The sequence below is a fragment of the Falco rusticolus genome, chromosome 6, assembly GCF_015220075.1.
Source record: "Falco rusticolus isolate bFalRus1 chromosome 6, bFalRus1.pri, whole genome shotgun sequence".
Lineage (NCBI taxonomy): Eukaryota > Metazoa > Chordata > Aves > Falconiformes > Falconidae > Falco > Falco rusticolus.
In genome coordinates, this window is record NC_051192.1 from 1,346,298 (window position 1) to 1,373,795 (window position 27,498).

Sequence of the window (27,498 nt, forward strand, 5' to 3'; positions counted from 1 at the left end):
CAGCTTTCTGCTGTGTGTGTTTGTCGGTGCGAACTTCAGCGAGTGCTCCCTCACCAGCCGGCGACGCAGTAAGCGCAGCAGCTGGGGTGCTCCTGCTGCAGCCCCCCCAGTGACCGAGCCTGGGTGCTACCACAGTTCTGCCACAAAGGGATCCCCTGTAAATGATCCTGGAGCATGTTTTGCTTTCAGCAGTAGGCACAGGCATTTGCTGTATTGGAGGGCCACCCTCATGTCTAGCTCCGCGCTGCTTGCTACAAGCAGTGGAAACTTTTTCTGCACTTAAATAGAGAAAATCAAACTGGAGTGGGCTGGAGCTATTCATAGGGCATACTGTGTTTGAGTAACCCAGCCTTTTTCTTTAAAGATTCTGAATAAAATGGTTTATACAGCCTTTTTTCACTGTTTAAAATTCATGTCTTGCTTTAACAATAATTCAGTCTTGGCTAGTTTATTTATAAAAAGAAAAAAAAAAAGTCTGCATTGTGTTTACCCGTGATTATCCACTTCTGGAATTTCAGTTTTGCCTATTCTCCATTTTCTCACACAGTGACAATACTCTGAGCTTTCCTCAGAGGCGTGGATCCTGAAACAGAGATCAAGGAGGAATTTTCAGTTTTGATTACAATTTAATATTAAAAACTCATACTTTTTATTTTGTAATGATGGAGAAAACATTGAAAATGAGAGCTGAATGTACTTCACAGGCTCAGGAACCAGAAAACAATGAATGAAGAACCCCAAATTCATTGAGATTTTTTTGCTTGCTTGGGTTTTTCAGTTTTTAAACTAGCACCAGGATTTCAGAGGCCTCTTTTGCACATTTATCCTCAGCAATGGGCAATGCTGGGATCCTGTTGAATACTGCAGGGCAGCTGCTCCAAATTGCTCTGCGTTTTCCCTGATCATTAGTCCCTCATCTTGCTCAAGGACCTTCTCTTTCTACCCTGATCCAATTTCTCTTTGATTTCATTTACTAAAGCCTGGAGAGCTTATCTGTGTGGGGAAGCTGCCTTTGATTTTGCTTGTGCTCCCTGTGCTTTTGTGACCCCGAGGAGCCCGCAGCTCGCAGGCTGGGCCTTTCACGGGCATTTCCCACAAGGCAGGTTCCACCTGCCCACTCCCGGAGCTGGTCACTGCAGGATAGAGTAGATGTCCTCGGTGTGCCCTTCCAGAACTGGGTGATAAATGACCATGTTTGGTAAAACACCAGCCCGGTTTGCAGACCGCTGCTGGCGGCGGACCCCTTGCCTTGCTGGCAGGGCTTCCCGGCAGCTCGTGCTGGGTGCTGCTGCCTGCTGCCCCCCGGCTCGCTCAGCCGGGCCCTCAGGATTGGCACCGGAGATGCCCAGGGCTGCGGGAGGCTGTCTGACCCCGTGGCCGGAGCCAGTACGGCCATGGGACGATGGTAAGATTTCGGAGCGGGGCTGCCTGCAGGCTCCCTTTTTGGCATGTGTCCCGTTTTAACTTTACGACCTGGCAGTGCTGCCCCTCCTCAGCTTTTTGAGCAGCCGGCCCCGCATGCTCCCAGTGCTCCCCAGTAGGCTTTCCAGGGTGGCAGATGGGGAGGAAGTGCTGTGACTGAAATGACTTTCCTCCCTTGTCACCCTGCCCTGAGCAGCACCCTCTTGCCGTGGGCTGAGCCGGTGACCTGCCTGCGTGTGCCGTGGTACCTCTTCCACCGGGGCTACCCTGTGCGGGGGGGCTGCGAGCCAGCGCGGGTGCCAAGCCTCTCTGCTGATAGAGGAAAACCCCAGGGAAGGGGGCTAAAAGCACAGGTACTTCCCTGCTGCACCTTCAGACCCTTTTGCCAGGTCTTTGCTATTTTGCTGCTAGTAAAGGGAACCGTATTTTATCTCGCTCTCTTCTCCCAGATTTCCGCAAGGATGTGTGCTGTTCCTTACCCACTTCACGCACCCTGCTGTGCACCTCAATCAAAGCCCCGTTTGGGAGGAACATGCTAACCCTGGATCTCTTGTTCCCACCAGCATCCACCAACCAACTGGGCTGCTACTGATGGGGGAGGCACAGTTCCACCTTCTTTGCTCCTGAGAGTGCACTTTCTGCTGCTGGTTCTGCCACTCTACCTGCTGTTCATAGTGAGGACTCCTCACAGATGTAAGCTCATCAATCACCCCCAAGCCACACTTCCCTGATTCCATTTATAGTGTCTTCCCTCCCTTTTCACAGCCCCCACCTTAGTCACTGCTCAGTTCTTGGCATCTGGGCTTTGTTTGTATTTAAGCTTGGAACTGATAAAGTATGAGAAAAGGGGAAAATGTGGAAAGGCAGACCAACATCACAAGCAAAGTGCATGCAGGGTACATTTAATATTACACCACTTGACCTAAAGCGTATGAGCAGAAGACTATTGCGAAGACTAATGCAAAGCTATTGCATTAATTGAAATAGAGACCATTTACCCTAAAACATTGAAAGGCACAGGACAGACAAACAGGAGCCCTTTCATCCTCCTGGGATCTCTTGTGTACTGCCAGCAGCCCAGATTGCTTCCCTGCGCTTAGCACCGGTCAGTCCAGTGCTGGCCCTTGGCCAGCAGCCTGGCTGGGAGTCCCATGGGCAGTGCACAAGGGGAGGGGGAGTGACATGAGGTCTAAAAGTCTCTGCAGGGTATTTAGGTGCTCAAAGGTGCAGAGAGGCAATTAATGGCCTTTCAAAAGTTTCTCAGGACACTGGAGGGAGACAGGAGGAAAATTCCTGTCTCGGGAATTGAGTCTGAAGAGTCTGACCCACCTTGAGGCCTTGGAAAACCTCACCAAACACCTCTCTTGATGCCTAGGGTCCTAAATATCTTAGAAAATCTGCTCCAAAGCAGTTATTACTTCTGTTGAGCAGTTTCTGCCCACCCAAGGCTGGGAACGGAGTTGCTGTGTGGAATTGCTGCCATACCACTACAGCGCAAGGGATGTCGGATCCTAGAGAAAACAAATTACTCCTCCAGCAGCATGTTTCTAGCTGACATTGATCTGCAATTGGGCTGTCAACAGCATTTGGAGAGCCCTGATCCTGGAAAACAATATGTCAGTTGCCTGGGTTGGTTTTAATTCTTCAATCCTTTGTCTGCAACATACTGTAGCTGCAGCGCTGCTTAGAGAGGAGTTGTGCCGCCGCCGCCGCTTTGCCCTTGCTGTGTTGGTTCTGGGGGCTGCCTGGCCAGGTCTGGCAAGAGCTGGGAAGATAGACTGGCTTGCTGCACAGACCTGTAAGTTGCTTGTATTTATATAGTTTTGTCTGTCTCTTTCTACATCTGAATTTTAAACATCCGTTATAAGGCAATACTTTCTTTTAGTGGCAAGCCAAGTTTTTCTTCTGAAACACATGTTCCCTAAAGCCTTAGTACTTGATTTCCTTTGTTCTGATTTATTGCTGTTGCCTTACCACATGTGCTAGGCACAGAGGAGAAAAACTACCAAAACCAACAAAACCGCCCTCTCCACCCGCTCCCAGCCCACATACATCAGGATAAACACACTGAATCGATTATACCAAGCGCTTCAGCAATGAACTAACTTACCTCTAATTTCTGAGCTGCCTTCATGTAGATATGCTGATGAAGAATGAGCGTAGGTTAATAATGTGACAATTATAGTAATCCCAATGAAAGCTACTGTGGGGGACTGAAAATGGGGATAGATGCTAAATCTGGAGAATGATAGTGAGATTAAAAAACAAAAATTGTTGACTGCATTTTCTAAATAGTCATTTTGCAGATACCCATTTTTATGTGCCTTTTATCAATACCTAAAATGGCCTTATTTGTCAAAGGATGACCTCTCTTCCACAAAATAAATGCCACTTTTTGGTATCTCAGGGCAAGCATCAAGCAGCTCAGGCATGCAGTTGCTGGTCACTTGGAGGAAAAAAAAGTTTTAAAATTGGCTGTTATTGTGAGGTTTGTAGAGCTCTTTAAGATGGAAAAGTTCTATCAGTTTGCTTTCTTGGAGGTTGTTCAGCCTTGACAATAGCAGAAGGGTAAATTCTTTTCAGCGGTATTTATACTAAAGTTAGCTCCATGTTTTCCTCCTTAAATGTGAAGCAATAGTGCAGAGGTTGAGCTGTGGCCGTGAGTCAGATGGACTTCAGCAGTGAAAAATTGATTTGGTGCTATGGGGTGTCTGTGGCACCCACCTCCTGTACCCCCAGGCGCACCTAGGAAATGCCTGAGGCCATACCCACAACCAGTTTTGTTTTAATTCTGTGAAAACTTAACTATTCATATAGGAATTTTTAACTCATTGAACACATACTGGATATCTGGTGTCTTGGCCACATCCTTGCCAGGAGGAGGTCTTTGTCACCTGTAGGACCACGGTGGAAATTGTGACCAAGCTGCTGTGTTATCTGTGAAGGTTTTCAAAATGTAGTTTGTGCAAAATCCCCACCGGCCACTCTCGTGGCCGAGCTCAGCTACATGCGCTGGGAGCAGAGGTGCTGGCTGGGTCGGGCAGTACCGGGGTGCTGCGTCCCAGTGCCTGCTCCAGCATTGCACGGGGTTTGGGGACTGTGACTTGGTGGCTGCCACCGAGTTCAAAGCCAACGGGCTGAAGCCTCTCTTTGTGGACAGAGCGTTTGTGCTCCTAGTGGCAGTGCCAGCAGGGTGCTGGGGTGGGCTTTCCTCCGAGACCACCACAGGCTTGGTGACAAGTGAACTGGTGAAACACGTTGTGTCCCAATGTTCGGTGAACATAAAGGTCAAATAAAGGTAAGTGACCACAGGGGAGGGGGTGTGCTGGCAGACGGGAACACTGAATAGCTGTCGCCTTAACACTCTCGTCCTTTCCCGAAACCAGCTGGACGATGGCTTGTGCTCGGTTGGGCACACTCACATCAGTCCTGTTGGGCACACTCACGTCAGTGCTCTGTTGGGCGCACTCATGTCGGTGTGCTCTGTTGGGCACACTCACATCAGTGTGCTCTGTTGGGCACACTCACGTCAGTACTCTGTTGGGCACACTCACATCAATGTGCTCTGTTGGGCACACTCACGTCAGTGCTTTGTTGGGCACACTCACATCAATGTGCTCTGTTGGGCACACTCACATCAGCGTGCTCTGTTGGGCACACTCATGTCAGTGCTCTGTTGGGCACACTCACGTCAGTGTGCTCTGTTAGGCACACTCACATCAGTGTGCTCTGTTGGGCACACTCACATCGGGGAGCTCTGTTGGGCACACTCATGTCAGTGCTCTGTTGGGCGCACTCACGTCAGTGTGCTTTATTGGGCACACTCACATCAGCATGCTCTGTTGGGCACACTCACGTTGGGGAGCTCTGTTGGGCACACTCACGTCAGTGCTCTGTTGGGCGCACTCACGTCAGTGCTCTGTTGGGCACACTCACGTCAGTGTGCTCTATTGGGCACACTCACATCAGCATGCTCTGTTGGGCACACTCACGTTGGGGAGCTCTGTTGGGCACACTCACGTCAGTGCTCTGTTGGGCGCACTCACATCAGTGCTCTGTTGGGCACACTCACGTCAGTGTGCTCTATTGGGCACACTCACATCAGCATGCTCTGTTGGGCACACTCACGTTGGGGAGCTCTGTTGGGCACACTCACGTCAGTGCTCTGTTGGGCACACTCACGTCAGTGTGCTCTATTGGGCACACTCACATCAGCATGCTCTGTTGTGCACACTCACGTCAGTGCTCTGTTGGGCACACTCACGTCAGTGCTCTGTTGGGCACACTCACGTCAGTGTGCTCTATTGGGCACACTCACATCAGCATGCTCTGTTGGGCACACTCACGTTGGGGAGCTCTGTCGGGCACACTCACGTCAGTGCTCTGTTGGGCGCACTCACGTCAGTGCTCTGTTGTGCACACTCACGTCAGTGTGCTCTATTGGGCACACTCACATCAGCGTGCTCTGTTGGGCACACTCACGTCAGTGCTTTGTTGGGCACACTCACGTCAGTGTGCTCTGTTAGGCACACTCACATCAGTGTGCTCTGTTGGGCACACTCACATCGGGGAGCTCTGTTGGGCACACTCACGTCAGTGCTCTGTTGGGCACACTCACGTCAGTGCTCTGTTGTGCACACTCACGTCAGTGTGCTCTATTGGGCACACTCACATCAGCATGCTCTGTTGGGCACACTCACGTTGGGGAGCTCTGTTGGGCACACTCACGTCAGTGCTCTGTTGGGCGCACTCACGTCAGTGCTCTGTTGTGCACACTCACGTCAGTGTGCTCTATTGGGCACACTCACATCAGCATGCTCTGTTGGGCACACTCACGTTGGGGAGCTCTGTTGGGCACACTCACGTCAGTGCTCTGTTGGGCGCACTCACGTCAGTGCTCTGTTGTGCACACTCACATCAGTGTGCTCTATTGGGCACACTCACATCAGTGTGCTCTGTTGGGCACACTCACATCGGGGAGCTCTGTTGGGCACACTCACGTCAGTGCTCTGTTGGGCGCACTCACGTCAGTGCTCTGTTGGGCACACTCACATCGGGGAGCTCTGTTGGGCACACTCATATCAGCATGCTCTGTTGGGCACACTCACGTTGGGGAGCTCTGTTGGGCACACTCACGTCAGTGCTCTGTTGGGCGCACTCACGTCAGTGCTCTGTTGTGCACACTCACGTCAGTGTGCTCTATTGGGCACACTCACATCAGCATGCTCTGTTGGGCACACTCACGTTGGGGAGCTCTGTTGGGCACACTCACGTCAGTGCTCTGTTGGGCGCACTCACGTCAGTGCTCTGTTGTGCACACTCACGTCAGTGTGCTCTATTGGGCACACTCACATCAGTGTGCTCTGTTGGGCACACTCACATCGGGGAGCTCTGTTGGGCACACTCACGTCAGTGCTCTGTTGTGCACACTCACGTCAGTGTGCTCTATTGGGCACACTCACATCAGCATGCTCTGTTGGGCACACTCACGTTGGGGAGCTCTGTTGGGCACACTCACGTCAGTGCTCTGTTGGGCGCACTCACATCAGTGCTCTGTTGGGCACACTCACGTCAGTGTGCTCTATTGGGCACACTCACATCAGCATGCTCTGTTGGGCACACTCATGTTGGGGAGCTCTGTTGGGCACACTCACGTCAGTGCTCTGTTGGGCGCACTCACGTCAGTGCTCTGTTGGGCGCACTCACGTCAGTGCTCTGTTGGGCACACTCACGCCGGCGTTGGAGCCGATCTGTCAGCAGCTGCTGTGCCGTGCCTGTGCTGGCCCTTCGAGCAGGCTGTCAATGTGCAGCTCGTTGGCATATCCAGGCCTGTTAGCTGTGTTAGTTAACCAAGGAGGGCTTTCAAAAGCCTGCTCAGAGGCATTTTTGTGTATTTTTTTTCTCTCCTTTTAAAATGGAAACCAGCTTTCCTAGCAGAGCGTTTGACTGAATCCGCTCCGTTCAAACCAACATGAGGCAACAGCAGCGATTGCAGCTGGTTGCAACATCTCATCGTGCTGGATGGAGGCACGTCACATTACAAGCGGTATGGCTTGCAAAACGCCTGTGAAGGAAACCTGCTGAGACCCAGCTGGGGGTTCATAACTCATCTGAGATGAGCTGAAGACCCAGTTTCACTTGGTTTCTTTGAAGAATGAGCTGTACATACTTGAGCCAAGTTCAATGAACTGAAGCTTCAGTAAACCTAGACCTGAATTTGAGAGAATTTGGGCCAATAGATTGGTTTTAGTGAAAACTAATCAAACTTTGACCCCAAACCCAAATCTTTCTGATTTTGAACATCTCTTGAGGATTCAGTTAAGCCAGAAAGTCAGAGATGGTGATGACACAGAAACGCAGTGCTGGTGCATGTCTCACCTAAATCCTACAGGTAAGATCAAATCCTAATATAAAAAGGTCAGACCACTGCTTTGATGAAACTCGGAGTCCAATACTGTAAAATGTGTACCATGGAGCATCTTCGTAACCATAATCAAATTATTTTAGACTGCTTTCGGGTCCTACCAAACAGCACTTAAAGCAGTGTGCTTGGTACAAAAGTCTAGTAGATGATTTGTGTTGTGATGGCTTGTGAGGTTCTTGGAAGCTTTCTCAAAGGGCAAACTCTGTCTCATTTGGGGGAAAAAGGCAAACCATGCCTTCCTGGATGAAAACTGCTCATGAGAAGATCTTTCTCAGAAAGACTTAAGAGCATTGGGCCCTTTTTTCTTTTCTTAGAAAACAGGAAACGAATTTTAGTTCTGTAGTTAACTTGATTTCTTAAATGGCTTGCTTTCTACCATCACTTTTGGGTTCTGGAATGCCACAGAAATTATCTGAGGGCATTTTCAACACTTCAAAATTAAAATCAAATTGTTGAAATAGTGCCAGCATTTAAATGAACATTATTTTCTTTAAACAAACACTTGAGGACTTTCAATATTTTTTTTAATCACAAGAACATTCTTAACCCAAACACCTTTTCTTTGTGGTTTTTCAAGTATCCAGTCTGCACTGCTAAAACCAGATGTGTCTTAGGATGTAATCAAATTCAAAATCTTTTTAGTCAAGTACTAGATGAGCAGGGAGTGCTCGTTTTTCACACAGCACAAAGACGTAAGTGGGTGTAACTGCAAATACCACCTCTGCCTCTGTGCCCACAGAAGTGTCTGGGCAGCAGCACCAGTGCAGACCTGCTGTGCACGGAAGGGTCAGGTGTGGGGCTGAGCATCTGGGGCTCGTGCAACCCAGCGGCAGTGAGCAGGGAATAACGGAGGTAGGAGCTGGCTGTAAAATTGGCTGCTGTGGAGATGCTCTGATATTCATTCAGCTCTCCACGCAGAGCCACAGAAGCTGCTGCAGATTTATGAGGGAGGATTCCTACAGCCCTTGCATCTTTGGGGTGGGTTTGGTGAACTTATACATGGCTCAGGAGATGTTGCATGTAGCCAGAGAGTGAGTCTGGGTACCAGGAGTAGCACTTAGTCTGGAGCTCTGAGGCACTGGAGCTTCTACGTGGAGCTCTTCGCTCAGGATGTGGCTGGCTCTTGCTCTTCTCCCGTGCAATGGGGTGTAGCTGGCCGTGAGGTGTGTTTGGACTCTGAAGCCTCTCAGGCACAGGCTGGGGTTGAGCTGCAAGTCAGAGCAGCCAGAACCTGCCCGGTGTCCTGCCGTAGAAACCTGGAAATCCAGGGACTGGTGTTCCTTCAGTTCATCTAGGCCAGTGTCTCATCCTTGACCGAGGCCAGCAGCAGCTGCCTAGGAGAAGAGTTTTGGAGCAGGATGTGTGTGCGGGAAGATCATTCCCTGATTCTCTCTGCTGGCTCTTGGATTGTTAGGAGCAAAGGATTTCCACAGGGTTCTGTGGCCATGTCCTCTTAGAGAAGACCCCAGATCAAGTTCCGTACCTGGGCTCCGAGTGCCGACCCTGCTGCCGGTCCGTGGGGTGAGGTTTCTAGCAGTGGCACGCGGACACCTGCCCCACGGTGCCAGGCTCCTCCTGGGGGTGATTGCCTTCAGCCCTGCGAGAGCAAAGCCTCGCTGCAGCCCCAGGCGTTTGCTTACCACTGCTGGGTGGTGGCTGGCTGTGGGAACAGGACATAGATCCGTGTCTCTAAGAGCAGTGTTTGAGGGGTTTTGCCCGCATTTCGTAGGTGGAATGGGGAGAAAAGGAAAACACCTTCCAGTAAAGGAAGCCAGGCTGGCAGATGCCAGCTGAGGACGTGGTCCTTCCTTATTATTGCTTCTGTGACAGCCCAGGAGGACTGAACAGGATGCTTCTCCTTTGGAGACCAGAAGCAGGACTGTCTGAGGAGCATGTACCCTGCTTTGACAGACTCTTTCCTGTCTGTGTGTAGTAAATGAAGGAGCCTGAAAACTATTCCCTTCAGCAACACAAATTACTTGCTGTTATTAAGTAACTGCAGACCTTTTGTGTTGGCAAAAAAAAAAAAAAAAAATTCATTCCTAATGACCCCAATGACACATGCTTCTCCATCAGCAGCAGGTCAATAAGCCAATACTGCACGTGCGCTTTCAGAAAGGGTGTGGAGCAGAAAGCATCCCCTGTGGGAAGTGGGATGTGTTTTTATCTTTTGGGTGCTGTTGGTTACACTCACTCCATCAACAAATGCTTTTAACAAGTGCCATCATTCCTTTGCTGTGAAGGACATGTAAGTACAAGTGCCCATTGCAGCGCATGCGATCCCAAGATTTTGATGTGTTTCTTCACTATATTGGATTTTCTGTTATTCATTTTGAGATTAACCACATTACAGAAGCTGCCTACAAAATAACTTTCCTACGAAAAATGTTCTGATACCCCCAGCTTTCCTAGCCTTTTCCTGCAGCAATAAACCCTTTGGAGAGCCAGTAGCAAGGGAAATGTTGTAAGTCTTAAGAGACCTCTCGCTATGTGTAACCTTGAAAGTTGTAACACTGCAATCTAGAGAGGCTACCAACAAAAAAGAGCTGCATAAAACCTTTTCAGGCCTATGGACGTGGCTGCCCTTCAGACCACGACTCCAGAATACTCTTCTCCAACCTGTATTGTGATGGTAATGCTGTACCCTCAGCTGGCTTCTGCTTAACTGTCCGGGCCTGGCTGGGGCTGGAGCTGCAGAGATGTGAGGGGAGATGGGATCTCCCAGAGGCTTATGTTGGCCAGGAAAATGCTGGCTTGGAAAAGGATGTGGAGCATGTCCAAATAAGAAGAGTCTGGAAGGAGTCTGTGATGGTCTGTTATTTCATTATTAGCCAGGACATGTGAAATTTCCTTTTCCAGATGAGCTCATTTTGTGTTTTGCATAAGACAGCAATTGGTCCTTGTAAGGCTTAGCGTTTCTGCTAATGTAATGAGTTAGCCTCACAAATTAACTGCATCAGTCATTGGAAAGGCCTTTTTCAAGTTCCACAAGCGTGTTTTAGACCTCTTGATAAAGCCAGTAGCATGCTGGACTTTCACAAGCAGAAAGACCTCCAAAAGTATGCAAGTTATTTCTGGCACGTTCTATTCTCAACATGTCAAGGAAACATGGATTATTTTTACACAAACAGGCGAATCTAAATTGTTCCTTAGCAAGCTCCCATGAACATTCTTGGGCCCTGAGAAAGAGAAAAAAATAAACGGTAAGAAAAATAATTGCTTCTGAATTAGGTTTCTTAGATGGATCACGTTGTCACACATGCAGAAGTTCATTTGCACCAGTTTGGACCTCTGATGAATGATGGAGGGAGTGAAGGATAAAACAGAAGGAAAAAACAAGAACCAGGGATTAATCTGGATATTTGATCTTTGAGTGGACTTGTATTATTATTTTTTTCCTTACTGTGAATTTATCATCAAACGTAGACCATGACAAACTGCAGATGCCTTTGGAAGTTCTTCTTAATAGCTGTTAATTGGAAGGTGATGCGTAGGTGTTGAGAGAAAAAGGCTCTCTCAAGCTGAACAGGCCTGTGTGGAAAGAACATGCCAACATCTTGCTGAAAAGCACAAAGAGCGCAGCAGCAATATTACTTGTGTCCTAAACTCTCCTGACATTGCAGCACACAGAGGAGGCTATACGCTTTGCAAATATTGGAGGCTGTTTTGAAACTCCCTATTAAGGATTACAAATGCTGACCGTGGTTTCTAGGCGAAGGCAATTAGATATCACAGCTACGGCCTCAGCTCAGTGTCTTATGTCTGAGCTGGTGTTACTGTACAGGGTTCTAACGCATTAGGTTACCTCAGCCAAAACCAAATTATGACACCCACCAAAGCTGAGTCCTGTGATTAAGGTAAAAAAGAAAGTACAGCCCGGTCTCGGCATCTTTTTTCCATTTCAGTGTAGAAAAGTTATTTTTCAGCACAGTGAATGAGCTTCTTAACAGAAAAGAGCTGTAAAGCATGCATAAATGTTGATATTTAAAGTGCATCCTCATCCATAGTTGCTTCTCTGGGTAGTGTTTTTATTGGTTCGGTGCCCGTGTCCAAATTCAGGAACGGCATTTGTCACTTGGGCTCGGTGGAGGCACAGCCCGGTCGGCATCAAGGTTCATGTTGTCCCCACCAGTGTCAGTAACGCTTACACTGGTGAGAGTCAATAATTATTAATAATTATACCTTTACTCAGTGCAAGGGTAGTTCTTTTGCAAGTATTTTATCCCAGGAAAAATAAAAGGGAAGAGGGCATCTTTTTGCAGTCCCAACCCTCGGCAGCTGCGTTACAGCTGTTACAGGTACACGGGTGGCTAGCACAGCACAGCGACAGCAGTGCTGCCATGCAACATGAAATCAAAGTTCACGCTGCCTTCTCTTTTCCCTTTTTTTTTTGAACCTTGCACTTAAATTTGCCCTCTCTCCTCTGACAAACCTCAAGAAGCAGCTTTGAATGTGGTGCCAGCACAGCAGCAGATGGGGCGAGGAACTGAGGCGAGTACTTCTGATGATGCAATAATAGGTGATACTGTTATTTCCCGGCTTTCATCTGAATCTCCGCTCCTGCGAATTTGCATTAAATCCTGTTTTTCTTTTTATTTTAATCAGAACATCCAGCAAGTTAAAACTCAGCATCATGAGGAGGTCCTAAGATGGGGTTTGCTCCAGCTTTCCTGCTGAGCAACCATTCAGGAATTGCTGCTAAAAAATGTCCGGGAGGAATGGTAGTTGCTGTGCTGTCACATGGGCTGACACAGCACAGAACCTGCTTAGCATTCTTGAAGGGAAATTATCCAGTGCTGCAACTCACAATTTATAATTGGTTGCATATTAATATCCAAAAAAGGCAATAAAATCCACTGTGTGTTTTAAAAAAAAATAGTAAGTAGGAGTATTGCAAGCTGAGCAGTGAAAATCTGGAAGACTCCTTGGCTAGAGCAGAGCTGTGTGCAATGCTGTTTCTCTCTTAATTACAAGCAAGTTTAAATCATCTTGTTCCTTCAAAGAAGGATTTTGTTCAGTGTTTCTGTTAATTTTAATCTCGCTAACGTGATAGTCTCTTGGAACCTCTCCCTCATGTCATAACGGCAAGACGCGCTGCCTCTTTTGTCCCTGCCACGGAAAGCACAGCCGCTGCTGCCTGTCGCTGCAGCCCTGGGTTGTTCTATCCATACACCTCCCTTTACAGGAAAAGAAGGCATAACAAAACCCAACAGCAGCATTTTTCCCCCCAGAGTTCACTTTTATTTGTAGTATTTAAGGTAGGCTACGCAAGTGCTTCATGAAAATCAGGGGTCTAAAACGTATAGGGCTGTATTGTAGTGGAAAGCTTGTTATTCGGCATGCTAATTATTTCTGAGTCACTGTATTTATGAAATGTCATATATTAACTACTCACCACAACGCAAAGTAAACAGTGCAAAATCAGGTGGTTTATGATTCTGACATTTTAGTGTATAAACATATTCCTGAGTCTCTCGGGGGGGGGGGGGGGGGGGGGGGGATGGATACTGGGAATTAGATAATGTTTTTATGACTTCTAAAAAATGACATTGAATTTCATAATCTGTAACACTCCATATATATAGTCCATGTTGCGCATTTTATTACAGCCTCAGTGGCTTGTATTACAAGTGTCAGCTGCAAAGAGAAAATGTGCAAAGGGTGATTTGTGGAACGGGGGGGCCACCGTGGTGCACACATCATAGCCCTGGGGACAAGCTGTAGGCACACCTGGGCCATGCTGGGCCAGCAGGAGTCACCCATCGCTTTTGGCGCTTTTGCCGTTGCAGGATGGATTACCGAGCCCTTACCAAGCCCTCATTGCCCCTCCGCATGAGGTGGGTAAGTTTAGGTTTTTGTCGAGCCCTGTGTGAACGACCCATTAACTCCAGAGTAACTGGGAGGCCCTGAGTGTCTATGAGCGACAAACTGGGTGCGAGGACTGAGGGGTAGGAGGATGGGTTGCTGCTCCAAGTGGGCTTCTGTGTGGTCCCCGAGAACAATGGGTGGATGCTTACCAGAATATGTGATTTCATGAAATACTGCGCATAAACCCAGGCCTTCTGTGCATCTTTGCAAGCTGGCTTGGTGTTACAAGAGTTGTGGGTCACGTGCTTGAACGCCGGGAGAAATCTCTATCGACATGGTTACCCAGCACCTTTCTGGAACGGGGCGAGCGGGTGATTGGAGCAGCCACAGCTTCAGCCAACCTCAGACTGTCACTGAAAACACGGGAAAGCCACGGCTGCTGTCGGGTGGCAGGGCAGCCGGGGTCTGGACTCCAGGGTTAGCCCGTCCCTTCCCGACACGGAGCCGGTGTCAGCAGCCTCCTGGAGGCTTGGCAGCATGGCAGAGCTGCTTGAACAGTGCATGAGGACAGGATGGGGCCCTGAAGCCGTGGTGGGTCTGGCTGGGTCCTGCTGAATCTGAATTTACAGCAGTTGGCACTCAGGTGACACATCCTCTCCTCAGTGCGTTACCTGTTGGCACTAAAAGGTTACAAGGAGTGTGATCTACCACACGCTTTGCTGAAAGCAGCGAGATGATTTACCCTTTCTGTATTAGGATATAATTTTCTTCATTTCAGATACAGACCCATAGTCTTCAGGCTATTTAACCATAGATCTGGTTTAATATTTCTGTGAGCTTTTGTGCTTTTTATGCTTGTCCCAAGGTCTTGCAGAATGATAATTTTCCTGAACTAAAGCTTCATGGAAAGTGAAATTTTTTTAATGAAACAAAAGTGAAATAATGATTTTTACCATTCCAGGTGCATGGCTACTCCGAGTTCCTTTTCATGTTTCAAGTACAAGAAATGCACCAACAGCTGGTACTGAGAGAGGTAGGAGGCTTTCACTCATCTTTAAGACTCCATATTGTATATCTTTTCTGACTTCTCTATAAATAAAAACAGCTATTGAGGATGCCTCTGGATATTATATCCAAGGATGAATGTTTGAGATACATGAGAGATGCTCAGGGACTTGATAAGTCTTCAGGAGAAAAAAATGTCCTGAGATCAATTTCCCGATTCAGTAGTCAAGTCCTCATATCATGTAAAATGTAATGTGATTGTCCATGGCTCTAATAAAATCTAGATTTTTCCAGCAAGCTTTCGTCTATAAAAATCAAATTTATCCAGCATTAGTCTGCATTTTGAAAGGGATAGGATTTTTTTGAAATAGATATGATAGTAATCCTTTATGGTACATGAATATAGGAGAACAATAATTTGTTGAATTTTCTTCATACAGAAACAATCAGCTGGGAGATATGCATAATAATTGTCTTTGTCCTTCATTGTCACAGGCCATTAGCTAATGAATTTAAGCTGTACTTGGCTCTTGCTCAATAAGAAAACTACATTAGAGATCTTGTAGCCTTGGCGCTATATAAAACCTTTCAGTGGGTTTTATTTTAGTCTCACTGAGGTGATGCTGCCACGGACTGAGGAATGCATCATGATTTTGCAGTAAGCAATGAGGTCAACATTGCTGATGTAGTGGGTCAAGCAAGCTGAAGTGCATCTACAGTTATTAAAGTTGCCAGATGCCAGAGCCTCTTTGTTTGGTCCTTATAATTTAGCCAAACTTTCCAGCCCTACTTTTGTGACTGTTTCAGGTTCATCTTTCGGGTGGGAAGATTTGCTAAACTTGGTCCAGCTATTCTAAGATTCATGCTAGGGAAAACAAGTAGTTTGGGCAATGCTTTAAATAAGCAATAGAGGCACGTAACTGTAAATTGAGCTGTTTTACCAGCTTTGGAGCTTGTTCTCTCATCTAGAAGCTGGCAAAAAGAAAATCTGTTATGCAATCACAGAATGGTTTGGGTTGGAAGGGACCCCAAAGACCCGCCAGTTCCAGCCCCCTGCCACGAGCAGGGTCACCTCCCCCCAGCCCAGGCTGCTCCCAGCCCCGTCCAGCCTGGCCTTGGCCACTGCCAGGGATGGGGCACCCTCAGCTGCCCTGGGCAGCCTGGGCCAGCGCCTCGCCGCCCTCACGGGGAAGAAATGCTCTTCACTGTCTTGAGAAAATCCACTCATGTTCTGGATATTTGCAGAAAAAGATCATATGCAAATGCATGGCAGGATTTGGCTAGCAATTGTTTGTTGCCCAACAGAGTGATTTTAGCCTGCTGGAAGGGGAACTGCATTAGAAGTCATAAAACCTGGAGTGCCAGTCTTTTCTTTCCTATTGACCGTTTGCAGCATATCTTGGTCCATCACAAAGTGCCCGAGTATTTTAATCCTACTTTTAAAGGTGGGTAAGCACCGTTACGCTCTTGTTGCAGACAGAACTGCAACATGAACCGACCTTTGGCAGAGCTGGGAGTGGGTGCCACTTCCAGACCTTTAACCAACTGCTTCTCTACATGTGTCATTAGTGTGCCTGGCTGGGACCCCCCTGCTCCCACACACCAGAAGGACATGGAAGGCCTCTTCCTGCAGCTCCACCTTCCCTCAGCTGTCCCAGGCCAGCTCTTAGGAGCTGTCGCTGCTGCATTGGGCACCCACATCTGCAGGCAGAGTGGAGCTTCTGGGCCACAGCACAGAGAAGCAGCAGGATTGCTCTGCAGGGTGGCCTCAGGAGAGGCATTCCTGCTGCCGAGCCACCCTGGACCACTGCAGTCCCCCAGCTGTGCCTTCCTTTTCCCCATCTGTGTCATGACACACCGCTCCTGGGTTTTGCCTGCTCCCAGGGAAGACACAACCCACAGTTTCAGCTGGGTTGCTGCCACCTTTGGGCTGCCAGAATGGTCCATGGAATAGCAGGAGCCAGGGACAAAATCCGTACCACTGTAATTTGTGTTGGGCGTCTTATCAGTATCAGAAAAAGAACCTGAAACATCTAGGCATTACTTTATATCCGAGCTTTGAGCTCATGGATGTCTCATATTTGGGAGAAGAATAGATGCTGAGCGTGTGATACCAGCAGAGACTCTCAGGAGAGCAGCTGTGGTGTAATTCTGCATCTGTTCAGGCATTACCATTCCTGCGCAAGCTGCAGCACCACGGCATTTGAGGGATGGCTGTGGCGAAACAGTGGTCAGGTTTTGTTGTGTCATGTAGACAGAGACGGTGCCAGCGAGCTGGCAGTGCAGGCTGTGTCCCGTGCAAAGTGGTGTGTGAAATGTGCTGGGACTGCCAGTCCTGGTAGCAGGCAACGCTTGCGCCCTTGCCTCTTTTCATCTCCATAACCAGAGCCTGAGGTTCCCGTGGCCTGCCAACCCCTATTCGGTTGTACCGTCTGCCCGCTCGGGCAAACACTTTACTAGACAGTGCAGGAAATGTTCTGAATGCTATATTCAGAACCGTAATGCTTCAGTGGGAAGTGTGTTGCTTGCAGCAGAATTAGTGGCTAGAAAACTTTGGCGCGGAGGTGTGCGGCGGGCAGGTGCCAGCCAGCAGTGATCACCCATTTTCCTAAACCAGCAACACTTGCAGCGCTGCTGACAGAGGCTGATTCACACCAGAAGTAGATTCAATATGCATGGAAGGGCTCTTGTTCTTCATCAGCCGAAAGCATAAAGAAAGACTGTCAGACAAACTAATCTCTCTCTGATAGTTTTCTTTTCAACATCGTTGAACTCTCATTTCTCCTGAGCTTTGCCAGAATGTCTGATATATCTGTTGTTTCCCAAAACAGATTTTGCTAGCTTGGATGATACAGGAATTTTTGCCAGGGAGAGGGAGGCTGAGATGCCTTTACCAGCCTTTTGCTGCTGTTGTGTAGGTCCTTTGCTGAGCTCCAGGGCTCTGGTCAGAGGGGAAAGGAAGGCGTCATGGGGCTGATTGGGCTGCATCTCTGAGTGTGCCCATGGAATCGTTCCCAGCAGTTGCCCTGGCTTGGAAGCACATTTGCTGGGGTTTTGGGATTCTACTTTTTCTGAAGATAAATCCATTTATGTCCCCAGATCTTTCGTTTCAAAACCAGTGATTCAAGATGGCCTGAGGCACCACTGTGTCACTTAGCTGCTGCTAGGATGTAGCCCAAACTAGAGATTTCGGTTTTTTTGATTGTTCCTCTGCAAAGCTGGCAAAGCATTTACTTCTGCTAGGCATGTGTGACTCTTCAGTCAGTAAGATTCCCAAAACTATTCAGCAAAAAAAAAGTCCGCACGTCCCTTCCCAAGACTGTGGATGAGAGATACATACATACAGCTGGGGACTCGCTGGGCAGCCTGCCACAGGGACGCGTGGTCAGTAAGGCTGCCTGTCCTCCACAAGCTCTTGCACAGCAATTTAGCAAAAATGAGATTCTGAAGTGGGGCAAACTGGAGGAGCCCAAACACCACCACGGTCTGGCTGAAAGAGTCCTACATCCCATTGGTAATGAGCTCTAACGTTATTTTTTTTTTTCTAATTGTGCTCCAACCATCAACTCCCTAAGTTATTCTGGATATCAATACCATCGGAGAATTTAGGTTATTACCTCAGGTGTTTCATGTTTAATGTATCTTTTTTTTTTTTTTTCCCCATGGGAAAATGTGCTTTTGGGGTTCCTCAGGGCAGCCTGTGAGCCTGTACAGGTCTGGAGGGGGCTGAAGAACGGTCACCCCATTCTGTAGCCTGGGGTGGTTGGCTCTCTGTGGAAGTGAAAGCACCACATGGATTAGCCAACATTTGCGTATTTTTTTCCTAGTGTGGGGCTGCCAGCAGTATATAGTAGGCAGAATTTTGGGCTGTAAGGAATGCTGGTTTATTTGTTAGAAATGTTTAATGATTGATCACCAGACGGATTTCAGCCCACGCCCCTGCCAGAGCATATGCACCAGAATGCTCTCTTTGCTGTTGTACCAGGACCACCTGCAAGTACCTTTTCTGTGTGGCGTGATGCATATTCTGTGGAGGACCTAGTGAGCAAACTTGCACCATTTTATATGGATGAAGTTGGACACAGCATTGCTGTGTACAGAATTTTGGAAGCTAGCTGTCCCCGTGCTTTCTGAGAGTGTGACTTTAATATATACAGTTTAAAAAGCATATAGGGAGATTAGTGATAACTTAAGGCAATACACTCAGTTAAAAATAACTTGCAACACCATGTAAATCCATGTGGGTTAATCTGGACATATTCAAGAGCAGTTTCTGAGTCTGGAATTACCTAACCTGGCTATGATTTTTTTGTTTCGTTTCCAGAATAACTAGAGATATTTATCTAAACTGGGTGGCTGCTGAGATTTTAAAAGCTGGTGTAGCAAACTTTGCTGTCAGTTTTACAACACAATTAATTGCTTGTCCTTTCAAAACTGATTCTCTCCACACCACCTTGCACTTGCCCAACACCACAACCAAAGTCTGAAAACACTCGTCCACTTGCATGTCTCGTGTACACGGATAGGTCCGTGGGGCTCATTTTCGTTAGCAATAACTTGGCTAACTATAAATCTTCTGCAGGGTGAAGTCCACACCACATATACATATTCCTGCTCTGCGCTTTTGAGATTCTTTTCATCAAGCACTAATGTCCTATTGTATGATGTTTGGGATTCTGGTTGTACAAATTGTAAGATACAAATTTCATCTTAGTCTGGTGGGAGCACCGGTTTGCATGATAGATGGTCTTATCACATCTGCAAGGTAATTGCTTCTAGAGAGGCTTCCAAGAAGGCCTCAGGTTTGATCTATGATGGTCTGTGCATTGCTAATGTCTGTACTCCGAGGAAGCGTACCTCCGTACTGATGTACTGTGTGGATGACTGATGGTGTAGAGCCGAAGTTAACTAGGCGTTCTCCTTAAAGGCGACATATGATATTATATTTGGGCAAAGAGGAATTTCCTGCGTAATCTTTAGAGACAGCTGTATTACATTTTATGATTTCTCTGGCATTTATGCAAAGTTACAGAAATACAGTTAAAAGGCTTTAAATTTTTCCAGTTCAGTATTCTGATTGCATGTCCAGCTACTTAGTTTCTAATGAACAGGATCTCAGCAGAAAAAAATGTATGGGCTGTACAACCTTCACTCCCTGACCTTCCAGCTTTGAATGTGCAGTTTTCTTAGATGCCTCCACAAAGCATCTACAGCTGGGTCATCAGAGATTGGACATATCCAGCGTCATGTCGAATGGGTGTGCGTATGGGAGCTAGGAAGCCAGTCTTCCTCTGAACTTGCTCCATTTCTTATTTTCTTCCATAGCTCTTAGAAAGGGTTTTTCTGTTCTCAGTCTCTGTGGAGAGTCTCGTTTTCTCACTTGTGCTGCCATACCTATCTGAGGTGTATTTTCCAAATCCTAGCCATAGGTTGCTCCTTTTCTTTGTCTTGTCTAAAGTCTGGCCCTTTCACTTTCAGCTGTCTCCAGAGTGTTGGTAGTAGTCTGTGTAACAAGCAATTAGGTGATGAAAAAAGTATATATTAAAAAAGAAGGTTCTGGTTAAAGTTGAAAAGAACTGTAGAAAATTATTACATTCAGAAAAAGTGAACAGCTCCAGAGAATCAAGGTCATTGTTTATGAAGGGCCTCTTAAATTAAATTAACAGCTGGATTTTTGGATAAGAAATCATACAATCATAGAATCATTTAGGTTGGAAAATACCTTTATCAAGTCCAATTGTTAATCTGGCACTGCCAAGCCCGCCATTAACCTATTGCCGCACCTGCACGTCTTTTAAATACCCCCAGGGATGGTGACTCCACCACCTCCCTGGGCAGCCTGTTCCAGGGCTTGACAACTCTTGGAGAACATTTTTTTCCTAATCTCCAGCCTAAACCTCCCCCGGTGCAACTCGAGGCTATTTCCTCTCATCCCATCAGGGGTTATCTGGGAGAAGAGACCAACCCCCACCTTGCTACACCCTTTCAGGCAGTTGTAGGGTGGTAAGGTCCCCACTGAGCCCCCCCTCTCTAGACTGAGCCCCCCCCAGCTCCCCCAGCCATCCCCAACAGCCTTGTGCCCCCCCCCCCCCTCCAGGCTGAGCCCCCCCAGCTCCCCCCACTGCCCCCCCCAGCCCTGTGCCCCAGCCCCTTCCCCAGCCCCTGCCCGGCTCTGGACATGCTCCAGCCCCTCCATGTCCCCCTGGCAGTGAGGGGCCCAGGATTTGAGGTGCTGGGTACAGGGGGACGATCCCTGCCCTGGTCCTGCTGGCCACACCATGTGCTGTTTATTTTAAAAAAGAGAGGGACAAAGACATTCCTCACCTCATTAGTGCTGCAGGATGTCCTATACAAGCATAATTATACTTTGCAAAAAGGCTAGGGAGACCACACAGGAAGGGTATTGACAAACTGGATAAGGTACAGGAGACACTAAGCGCGATAAAAGATCGAAAGTTATTATTTATGGTACAAGCTGCTGCTTTTTTTTTTCTTTTTACTTTTTAAGAAGAGAGACAGTGGGGCCACTAAGAGATGTACACAATTCTCAAGGATATCAAAAGGTCGATCACAAAACTCATTTAGACCGTTGCAAGCTGACTAACAGGAAAGTTGATAATAAACCTGGAAAAAGCAGTGCTAATCCAGAGTTTTGTAACGGAGAACAGGGAAAAGCTGTCCGTAGCGTGTGGGTCTCCAACCACCAATACCCCATCCTTTGTCTCGCCCTCGCAGGCTGAGCTGCACCGCGGCTCCTGCGTCGCAGGAATGTGACTCCTGTCCTTGACCTCGTCTGCAGATAAATGCACCGTGCCCCTCACTGCTGAGCGGTTGGGGAAGAACTGCAGCCATGCAGCCAGCCAGGAGCGGGGAGATGCAGCGGAGACAGGTGAGGACATTTTGCATCCGCTCTTCTTGACCCAGCCCGCTTGACTTTGCCTACAAGACTTTGGGGTTGAGGGACAGGGCCGGGAGCACTCCATGCCCCCGGGGTGGCACAAGGAAGCCGGTCGCAGGAGAGCAAAGGGGCTGTGGGGTGAGGCTGTACCCCGGGAATGGCCCTTTTGGGTGCCCTGCGGCACAGAGCCCGGGGGGAGGCACTTGCTGCTGGGCTGAAGCGTAGCAGGGTCTCACCGCGTGCAAGCGTGGGCTCCAGCCACAGCAGGAGAACGGGAGGGTAAAGAACCCGTGAAGACAGAGGTGCTGGTGACTTCACCAGCCCCTGGCTCTGCAGATTGCCCTCGGCAGCAGAGCCTGTGTGTGCCCACTCTCTGCTGGGGCGGGCGCTGGATAAGGGTGTTCAGGGGGGGCTGGCAGGTAGGCTGGTCGGGGGGCGAGCACCGGGGGCCCTGCCCGCCTTGGCCCGCGCCAGGGTGATAACAAAATGTGAGCCCACCGCAGCACGCCCTAAAATCTACTGCTTTTGCTGGTAGGGCAAGAACAAATTGTGATGGTTTTATGCCTAGTGCCTTAAGCGCAGCTGCAAGCATTGATGAAATTACAAGCTTTCATTACAGGCTAATAGTAGCTGAGCTATCTAATTCTGCGATGTGGGAATCGCCTTTTCTCAGCTGCCAGCCTCGAAGTCAAGCTTTCACTGCTCAAGTAGAACAGCATATTCCTCCCCCCCGCCGCTCCCGTTGTCGCCAATATCTAGTAGAGGGAATACTCAAAACATTTTTCCCTCCAATACAGGATGGCTGTTGAGTGTCATCAGATCATGTGAAAAGACAGCCGAGTGGCATTTTTCCAGCAACAAACAAGAAATGCAAGAAGATGGGAAGATTAAAACTATTATTTTGTTGCTGCATATGTTTTTGTGATTTGTTAGATAGATATATATATATATTTTTAATTACTGTTGGGATGTGAAGAAAGAAAGAAAAAGAGCAGACAAGCGTGCTGCCACAGAACTTAAGTGAGCATTACTCGTTACAGAACTGAATTTTATGGTGTCATGCATCAGTTGGTGACATGTATTGGGGACCAGGAGGATGGCACTTTATGCAGATCTACTGAGGTCAGTGCAAATTCTCCATTGCCTTCATTAACATGCGATCAAACTTTCGATGGGATCTAGAAATACAAGGAAGTTTAAAACGCAGCAGATGAGCGTAACCTCACGTGCATAGCCCATTGCCTCAAAATGCTGAATGCTCTTGCAAGTTCAACATAATCCAATTAGTTGATTTCCTCAGTGACATTTCTGCAGGCTCATATACAGAAGGACAGGGAAACTGAGATTTATAATGATAGCTATTTCTAGCAAAGGTCATTTCTTTATTGGTGAACAACCTGTCCTTAGTCATGCTGATGACGAGGCGTTGAAGGATAAGAGAAAGCTCAAAGCTTAACAGGGAATAATGTAAACAGAGCATAGATCATCCCTCTACTTGGACCAGGAAGCTTGCAACCTACCACCATTGGGCCAAAGCCAGGGAGCCGAAGTCAAAATCCAGAAGAAAGTAAATACTGGGATTTCTGTGCAGATTGTGAGGGAGGCTGGGTATTTCAGTGCCACCCCAGGGGGTGGGAAGGAGAGCCACAGAGCATGAGCATGTATTTTTGGATAGTAAGGGTGTCCTTGGTGAAACCAGCTGCTTATGAAGAACGGGGTCAGGTTGCTCTGGGGACTCCCTGGTCGGCCCTGCCAACTTCCCAGTTTGAGCAGCTCTCAGCACCCTGCTCCATGACATTTCCAGGACAACACAGAGGGCACACTCAGACACAAACACACTTCCTCAGCTGTCCTTCCTTAGGCAAGCAAGGCAGGAGCTTTGACAAGAATATGGTTTAAATAGATTGTATCATACATATTATGTATCTTTAAATAATAACGTGACATCTGCCTATTTATCACCTGACTATTTTTCCACTTGCAGAAGAGGTCTTTGACACTGTACATAAAATGATGTATCATTTTTTTCATAATCAGGAGGACCCTTCTGGGGGTCATGTGAGAGTTGTTCATTCAGCCGTTGACCTTAAAGGTGAGTATTGGGCACTTTGGTATAACTACCTTTGCTTGTTTTCACCATCAAGCTCAGAATATTGGATTAAATAAAAATGTGACTGTCTCCCTACATCTTGGCTTGGATCCTGACCCATGCTCTATAGCTGGGCTATTGTTTCTGCCGGATCACTGGCACAAACCAGGCTTACAGCTGGCAGGACCAGCCAAGAGATCTTTTCAGTGTGACAATGAACTCAACGTAGGGGTTCCTTGCTGATCCACAAGAGTGCTCTGACCAGAGGAATGGGTATGGGGTTCTTCATCCATGCCCTTGCTAATGCCTTTTTGCCAATTATTGGTTCCTTTGGCCTGTGAGCTGCCAGAAATCACAAGGGCTTTTTTTGAGTTGGTCTGGTCTAGGACTCTGTCCAGCAACCTGAGAACGCTGCAGTGTGCTCTAGCTTCCAATCTGCAGCTGAAGACCTTGCCTCTTTTTCCAGAGTAATTGCTCGCCCCCTTTGAAATCTCCTACACCTTTCCCCAAAACTGTGGGAGCTAAGGGTTGCGACTCTTAAAAACTGTAAAATAAATAGATAATCTGTAGGATAATTGCCTATGTTACAATCCTCCCCATGCAACAACAGAAAAAGCAGCCTTATGCTGTGTACTTCTTAGGACTGGTGTAACTTGAATCCAAAAGCTATGAAGGAAATGGAAAATGTTAATAAATAATGATGTTTGAAACACAAGTCACTGAACAAACCACCAGACCTTTCGTGTTTATTCCACAGGACAGAAAACGTCTATCTCAGTTTGAGTAAAATAAAATCCTGACTGAAAATGTGTCTTAGGAATTAGCCTGGACGCTGCATGGTATTCAGAAGATAAATCAGAGTAGCTTACAGATTAACTCTTGGCAATACATACAGAATAAAGACAACTTTTGAAATAAAAATCAGTACAGCTGACTACTTGACATTCCCTTGGTATGAGAAACCAAGGATCTCCTCAGGGCCACTGGAACTTTAGATTACCTTGTTTGATCCACTTTACAGCTGCCAGATTTCCGTCTGGTATTTTCCATGTCAGAACCAAGCATATGTGTGCTCCAGACTGCGTGTTCTCAGTCTGATGTGTTCTGGAAATCCTGGCTTCATTTCCTAAATCCTAAGCAGGTGATCTGCGCTTAAAAAACCAGTAATGTCTCCCTCAAGTGTGTTGGAATTACCCTGTGATGTGCAGACCAGCTGCAAAACTGGGACAGAAATCTTAGATCAAACGTACCAAATCTTCAAATTGTAGCTTCAGGGAAAAAAAAATCAATATTTCTCAGAAAATCTGTACGAGTAGTACAACTGTCTTTTACATTCCAGTGTAACACTTTAAGAAGGAAAATCACTGCCTCTTCCAGGACAGCTCCAAATGGGTAGAAATTGCATGCCCTCTGGCAGCTCAGGTAAGTAAATCTGTCTTGAGAGAAGGCAAAGGAATGAAGACTAACACATTACAAGCAAAGGGCTGACCTTTTTAATAGCCCAAATATTCACCCTCTCCAATGCAACTTAGTCCAGCTTAGGCCCGTGGCTGTCCATCCACACAGTCATTCTTTCCCCCCTCACCCTTCAGCCACTGAATACTGGTAGCCTCTGCGATATACTGGCACTGACAGAGGCAGCTTATGGATGAGGAGGAAAAGACTAGGATAAGGAGCTTCCCAGTCCATGGATCGGGCTTGGGTTCTGTTTGGTTTGTTATGGGGAAGAACACAGAGGAGGACTGCAAAGCCCAGAGGCTTCAATTTCACAGCTGCTCTCAGACCTCTACTGTATTATCTTTATTTCCTGGCACTTCCACTAGATAGCTGGCTTAGTTTCTTACTTGGCTGGCTGATAGGTTTAGGATTAGCTGCCACAGCATCCAACACCACCAGGTTATCCTGACTCTGGGATCCACTTGTTGCAAACAGCACGTTGGGGTCTAAGACTCAACACACCTGCGGGGGTGTAAAGAGAGGCTTCAGAAGGCAAGTGGGCACGGAGCAGGGTGGCGTTGTCTCTCTGAACCGGAAAGTTCGATTTTAGATGAAGGCTGGAAGCTAGCATCAAGGGCTTAGGCGCGGCTCCTGGCACCTCGCGACGGCGCTGCACGGCGGGTGGGGGGCTCGGGCGCGGGCAGCCCCCAGCCCGCAGGGTCCCCCCGCATCGCCGCCTCCTCCCCGGCAGCTGCTTCTACACGAAACCCCGTACAACAGCCAAACCCCAGCGCTTGGGTGAAGCCACCGAGCACGTCAGTTACACCGGCAAAGAACCACCGACCTGACCGCGTGATTTCATCCCCTGTTCCGCTCCCACCCGCCTCCCACCCCTACCAGCAGCAGCACCCCGCCGCCGCCGGGCCGGGGCCTGTGCTGCCCCGCCGCTGCTCCGCTCCCTCGCCGTCCCTCAGCCTTCAGCCGCCCACCTGACAGGCGGCGTCCGCGGCCCACGGCTCCCCCCCACGGCTCCCCCCGCCCCTCCCGCCGGCCCCGGGCGGCCCTTCCCGGCGGCGCAGCTCCGCAAGACCACGGCCCTCCTTGACAGCCCGCGGCTTTAGGAAGCGTCGCCGGACGCTTTCCCGCTGACGGGCGTCCGCGCTCGCCTATCGGATAGCTTCTACTCACCATAAGCCCCGCCTTCTCGAGCGTCGCGACCAATCGGAAAAAGACCGAGTAGGGGCGGGAGGAAAGGGCCTGCGAGCTCCCTCTTCCCTCACTGCTTCCCCCTCTCCGCTGCGCGAGGAGCGCCCCTTTGCGCCCGCAGGTGATTGACGCGAGGCAGCGACCAATGGGATGCGGAGGGCGCGCGGCGGGGCCAATGGCGCGGCGGGGGCGGGCGGCGGGGGCGGGCGGAGCGGCGGGCCGGGGTGAGGCGAGGCGAGGCGCAGCGCCGGCGGGAGGGCGATGGTGGTGGCGTGAGGCGCGGCGGGACCCGCGCTGCCTGCCCGCCCGGCTGGCGGGGCGACGAGGGGCGGCGTGCGCTCGGTGAGCTCGCCATGAGCTCGCAGGGGAACGGGGACAGCCGCGGGGCGCTGCCGCCGCGGTAATGGGCAGCGGCAGCGCTGCCTCTCGCCTGCCGTGTGTGCCAGCGGCCGCGCCTGCCCGGCGGGGCCGGCCCGTCAGGAGCCGCGGGCAGGTGAGTGCCGCGGTGTGTGTGGGGCCGCCCGCGCTGCCCCGCGTCCCTTCCCCCCCTCACCCCCCCCTCCGATCGCCGCCGTTGGCGTTTTAATTTTAAAAGCCCAACGGCTGCGGGGGGCGCTGCCCGGCGCCGAGGTGACAGGGGCTGGCGAGGCGGGGCGCGGCGCTCCGAGCCCGCGGGGGCGGCGCTCGCCGGGGGCATGGTCCGGCGCCCCGGGCTGCCTGCTCGCCAGCCTTGCTGCCCTGCTAGCCCGCCTGCTCGCCAGCCTTGCTGCCCTGCTAGCCCGCCTCCTCGCCAGGTGCGGCCACCTTTTGCTTCCCCCTGTTGCTAGCGCAGAGGCTTTTTCGCCGGGCGCGGCAGAGCTGCCTCCCGTCGGGGGGAGAAGCCCCCTCAGGGCTTCTCCTCTCCCTTTGCATGCCCCCGGTGAGCGTCTCTCCGCTCGGGATGGAGAGGCATTTCCATTTCAATGTGATGCAGCGAGGAGGATGGGGAATCCTGGGCAGCCAGCGCTCAGGAGATGCCCCTGCCGCTTCCATCCTCCTCCTCCTCGCCCATTTCACTAGTAACGCTCCCTCGTCGCCTTCTCGGCAGTTCCTTCTCTTTGGGAAGAGAAACGGGAGCGGGAGGTGTGTGCGTGAGGGAGAAACAACTGTTACACCTTTTGTCATCCAGACAAAGAACTTGTCTTCATCCCCCGTGTCCCTCCCTCTGGG

The 27,498-nt window shown here is 49.2% G+C and overlaps 1 protein-coding gene and 2 long non-coding RNA genes across 12 annotated transcripts in view; 2 read left to right on the forward strand and 1 right to left on the reverse strand.

Moving 5' to 3' along the window:
- The first annotated feature begins 14,590 nt into the window (after positions 1-14,590).
- On the forward strand, positions 14,591-22,482 carry LOC119150464. Its single transcript, XR_005105064.1, has 3 exons — positions 14,591-14,687; positions 21,395-21,548; positions 22,355-22,482. It is a non-coding gene; the product is annotated as an uncharacterized LOC119150464 (long non-coding RNA).
- A 1,880-nt stretch (positions 22,483-24,362) lies between these two features.
- LOC119150463 lies at positions 24,363-26,386 on the reverse strand. Of its 2 annotated transcripts, none has more exons than XR_005105063.1 (2): positions 26,272-26,386; positions 24,363-25,605 (listed from the first exon to the last, which is right to left on the reverse strand). It is a non-coding gene; the product is annotated as an uncharacterized LOC119150463 (long non-coding RNA). The 2 variants fall into 2 exon arrangements; XR_005105062.1 differs by lacking the exon at positions 26,272-26,386 and adding an exon at positions 26,073-26,251.
- A 132-nt stretch (positions 26,387-26,518) lies between these two features.
- Positions 26,519-27,498, forward strand: part of EHBP1 (EH domain binding protein 1) — a 226,230-nt gene continuing 225,250 nt past the window's right edge. For 8 of the 9 annotated variants that reach the window (XM_037391623.1, XM_037391626.1, XM_037391624.1 and 5 more), the window contains exon 1: positions 26,520-26,782. The gene's annotated coding sequence lies outside the window, so the exon portion shown is untranslated. Of the gene's footprint in view, positions 26,783-27,498 lie in introns of all 9 variants that reach the window. The other variant, XM_037391625.1, reaches the window with a different exon arrangement.